Raw genomic sequence first — 5,624 nt, forward strand, 5'->3', positions numbered from 1 at the left:
AATTCAAAATAGTATAAGTATTTTACTCTGTGTAAGAAACAAGGAGTTATTATAAATGGGCATGTATCTGCTCATTTGTACAAAAGTTATACTAGAAATTTAGTAGGTTGGTTATCTATAGGTGGCAGGTGAAATAGAGGTGGTAAGAAGGGAGGAACTGGAACTGGGTAGCAGGGGTTAGGAGGGAATGACATTTTTAAAAGTCATAATCTTAGAGTTATATTAAAGTTTGGCATACACTTTACATGGTAAACATACAAAAATAATTAGAACCAGCCAGGATTGTGGGAAGGGGCTCAAATGAAATTTAAACATTAATAGGTGGATCTAACATTATAAATGAGTAAGAAAATCACACTAAAAGAATTCAGGTAGAAAATAATTGATATAAGTAACAGCACAACACAAATAAATTATAAATAATAAAATTTGTGCTTCCCAGTGTAAATAAAAATCTGTAAACCAACAGGGAGTTATTAAATGTACTTCATGGCAGTAAGGTAGAATCAAATTATAGGGATAAACTCATGGCTAAACACATACAAACACACACACATAGAGATATATGTACATATATACCTATACACAGATAAATAGGGTAAATATATAGACATGTTTGTATTTATATGGGTTACTATGTGTATAAATATATATATATATATACACACATGCATATATGTGTGTATATATGTATATGTATATTTCTAGCCCTGTCTCCTGAGACATGTAAGAAGTAATTTAAAAAAAGAAGTAATTACATCCCAATAACAATGAGTATACTTAGCACCCAGATCTTGGTCCCTAAATACCATTGTGCGATAAAGGAAATCAGAGCCTCTAGGAGAAGTGGTGCTTGATCCAGTTCTGGGGCAGAGGAAATACAAGATGTTCCTAAAATATCTGGTACTTCCAAGAAAGTAAAGAAATGCTCAAAAAATAATGTGGCCTGTCAAAAGAATACAAGAGATACTTCTCATCTGGCCACATGGAATAGACTTATTTCTCCCACTCTTTCACAAAGTACAACTATAAATCCTGTAAAAACTATAAAAGGAGAGCAAAGGACAACACTGAAAAGTAGAAATATAAAGTTAGAATGCCTAAATGCCCCCAAAGTAGAGAAGGACTCTATAAATAGTGTATTAGGACCCCCAACCCAAGAGCAGAAGGTGGTCCAAGTCCAGAGAATTTTGATACACAACATAGCAATAGAACACAACTTAGGTAGGTTTATTTCACCCCAGGATCTAATAGAAGCCTCACCAACAACACTTGGCAAACTCAAGAGCACTGGCAGAGGGGATAAATCACCTAGAACATAAGTGGCCAAGAAAACCATTCTCTTTTTCTACAAAATGTGAGATACCATTTTCCCCCATCTAGAGACACTGGCCAGGCGGGTGGTGCTGGTAGCACTATCAGCAGGTGGGTGGGGGGGTGGTGAGGATTCTTGCCATAACCAACAACCTGCCTGGGGAGCCTCATTATCTTCACCAATCCTGAGACTCTACTCCCCTCTTTAGAGATATCAAGGATTTAGGTGATTCAGGAAAGGGAGATCCCACCATTAAAGGTACTAAGACCTGGAAGCACTCTTTGTTCTACAGGTCTGTGAGGTCCTTTCATCAACTAAAGACTGGCCCAAAGTGTCTGAGCCAGAAAGTTCTTTTCATCCCTCCAGGCTGGAGAATCCTTTACCCCACCTACAAGAATCACATAATCAGGTGACTGGATGGCATTGTTAGTGAGACCACACCAAAACAAGTTTAAGGCCTGGGAAGTACTACTTATCCATGGGAAAATAATCCCTTTATCCACCTAGAGATATGAAGTAGCCAAACAACTCTAAAAAGTGGGATTTGTCACAACAAGTACCTAGCTGTAGAAAAATGTTTTGTCTCCAAGGGCTGGAAACCACCTTTCCTAATATAGAGGCACCAGGTGGCCAGACATAAAGAAGCTCATTCTGTACTCTCAGGATACACCAGCAGAGAGACAACAGAGCCAGGTAAACAAAACAGAAAAAAAAAATCACTACAAAGGCTCTGAAAATTCGATTTCCATGGGAACTGCATCCCACAAAATTAGGCTGTAACCTACGTGCTAAACCTAAACTTCCTGCCTAAATTGAAATATTTAAATAAGAACCAGATCCTTCTAACATAATAGTCAAAAACTCAAGAACATAATTTTTAAATAATTTGTCATAACAAGAACCAGGAAAGTCAGAACTTCAGTGCAAAAAACAACTGATCCTAACACTGAGAACATACAGATGTCAGAATTATCTGACAAGTATTTTAAACAACCATCATAACAATGCTTCACATTTCTGCACAGCGAAATAAATAATCACCAGAATAAACAACCTACAGAATGGGAGAAAATATTTGCAACGTATGCCTCCAACAAAGGACTGATATCCAGAATCTAGAAGAAACTCAAACAATTCAAGAAAAAAACAACAACAAAAAACAAACAACAAAGAAAAAACAATGCCATTAAAACCTGAGCAAAGCACAGGAATAGACATTTCTCAAAAGAATAAATACAAGGGGCTTACAGACACATGGAAAAATGCTCAACATCACCAGTCATTAAAGAAATGTAAATTAAAACCACGCTGTGACACTTTACACCAGTCAGAATTACTATTATTAAAAACTCATAAAACAACAGATGTTGGCATGGATGTAGAGAAAAGGGAACACTTACACACTGCTGCTGGGAATGTAAATTAGTTCAACTTCTGTGGAAAACAGTATGGAGATATCTCAAATAAATAAAACTAGAACTACAGCTTGACTCACCAGTCCCACTACTGGGAATCTACCCAAAGGAAAAGAAATCACTATATAAAAAAGACACCTGCATTTGTATGTTTATCACAGTGCTATTCCCAACAATAAAATAATGGAACCAACCTAAGTGTCCACCAAGGGTTGACTGGATTAAAAAATGTGATATATATACACCATAGAATGCAGTCATAAAAACAATGAAACCATGTCCTTCACAGTAATATGGATATATCTGGAGGCCATTATTCTAAGTGAACTAACTTAGAAGCAGAAATTCAAATATCACATATTCTCACAGTGGGAGCTAAACAGTGGGTACATATGGACACAAAGATGGAGATAATAGGCACTGGGAACCCTAAAAGGAAAGGGGAAAGGAGTGAAGGTTGAAAATTATCTATTGGGTAAAATATTCAATACTTGAAATATCCCCATATATTTCAAATTCCCCATTATGCATATAATATCCATGTATTAAGCAATTACATATAGCCCCTTAATCTAAAATTCAAAGCGAACTTCACAAAGCAATTTCAAATTTATCTTGAGGCAATGAAAAAATTTGAAAATTTTGTGAAAGAATTGTTAGTAATAAAAAAGAACAGAATGGAAATATTATAACTGAAAAATACAAGATTAATAAAACACTCTATATGTGGGTTCAATATTAGAATATAAATAGTAGAGAATAATATAAATGAATTTGGAAATAAGTAATATATTTCACCTAATAGAGATAAACTAAACTGAAAAAAAATAAATGAACAGAGCCTCTGGGACTTCAGGGGCAATAACAAAGCGTCCAATAATTACATCATTAGAGTTCCAGACAAAGATGGGAAGGAGAACAAAGTTTAAAGAGCTTTTGAAAAAATAATGGAAGAAACCTTTCCAAATATGGTGAAAGACATAAATCTACATATTTAAAGAGCTAAATAAAGCCCACATAAGTGAATTCAAATAATTACACGGCAAGACTCATTACAATTAAATTTCTGAAAATTAAAGACAAAAAATCTTGAAAATAGTCAGAGAGCACTGACACATTATAGGGGAACACCAATACAAATGACAACATATTTCTCACCTGAAGCCCTGGCAGAAGAAGGAAGCAACATATTTTCCAAGTGCTGAAAGTAAAGAACTGTCAACTGATCAAAATTATTCTGGAAAGCAAAGGAAATAAAGACATATTATGATGAAGGAAAATTAAAATAATTTGTCCCCAGTAGACCCACTATTAAAGAGTACTAAATGAATTTCTTCAAAATGAAAGGAAATGATAAATTAAGGAATATTGAAGCATAAAAATAAAGAACAGAAAGAGAAGAAATATGAATATATAATTTAAATTCACGAGTTTTCCTAATCATATCTGATGATTAAAATACAAACTATAACACAATCTGGCACTCAAAACAATAATACTTAAAAGTGAGGAATCTAAAATTAAATAGGAATAAGACTTTCAAAATTCACTTGAAGTGCTAAAATATGGATGGAAACCAGTAGACTGAGATAAGTCAACTATGCATATCATAATACTCAGAGCAGCCTCTTAAAAAATACAAAGATATACCCTCAAAACATTATAAATAAATCAAAACTGAATTCTAAAAAGAGTTTGAAGAGCCTACAGTAATTTAGAAAACAGAAATAGAATTCAGAAACACTGAAAACAAACAATACAAATAATAAAATGACAAACTTAAGCTCCAACATATCAAATTATCTTATATGTAGAGTCTAAATACACCATTTAAAAGAAATTTACTACCAGAGTTAATAAAAGTAAGAAAAATAACACTAAATAACGCTATGCTGCTTTTAAGATACTGGCATCAAATTCAATAAAATCGACATTGAAATTAAAAGGGTGGATAAACATATACCACGCAAACTTTATTTAAGCAGGAGTGACCATATTAATATAAAATAAATAGACTCCAGAGCAAAGAAACTGATGAGAGACAAAGGAAAAAAAACACATAATGTTAAAAAGATCAATCCACCAGAAAAATATAAATATCATAATGTATATGTACCACAAAACAGAACCTCAAAATATGTGAAACAAAAGCTGATAGAGTTGAAAGGAGAAATAAACAAATCCACAATTATAATTAGAGACTTCAAAACCTCCTCAAAGAAATGAAAAGAACTTCAAGTCAGCTCTGCAAAGTGTTACATAAATTGACCAGAAATGGCCTCTTCATATTGGTCCAAAATGGCTTGCTGCTTACTTTTTCACAGCAGACTAGGGCCATTAGTCTAAAAACTACCAATGCCAAACTCAAATCCTTACACGTGTAATTGCTTTAAAATACATTCCAAATATGTTCGTTGACCATTTATACATCTTTCATAAAGTGTCTATTCACGCCCTTTGCCCAGTTTTTAATGGGGTTATTTGTTTTTATATTGTTGTTGAGTTGTTTGAGTACTTTGTAAATTCTGGATATCCATCCCTTGTCAGGTGTATAGTTTGCAATTATTTTCTGCCATTCATACAAATAGCCAACAAGCATAGGAAAAAATGTTCAACATCACTAAGCATCAGATAAATGCATATTAAAACCACAATGAGATATCATGTTACACCAGTCAGAATGGCTATTATTAAAAAGTCAAACAATAACAGATGTTAATGAAGATGTGGAGAGAAAAGAATGTTTATACACTGTTGGTGAGAGTGTAAATTAGTACAACCTCTATAGAAAACAGTATGGAAATGTCTGAAAGTACTAAAAATAGAAGTACCATTTGATCCAGCAATCCCACTACTGGGTATCTACCGAAAAGAAAATAAATCATTCTATCAAA

This window comes from Macaca mulatta, chromosome X, assembly GCF_049350105.2.
Source record: "Macaca mulatta isolate MMU2019108-1 chromosome X, T2T-MMU8v2.0, whole genome shotgun sequence".
In the NCBI taxonomy this organism is placed as follows: domain Eukaryota; kingdom Metazoa; phylum Chordata; class Mammalia; order Primates; family Cercopithecidae; genus Macaca; species Macaca mulatta.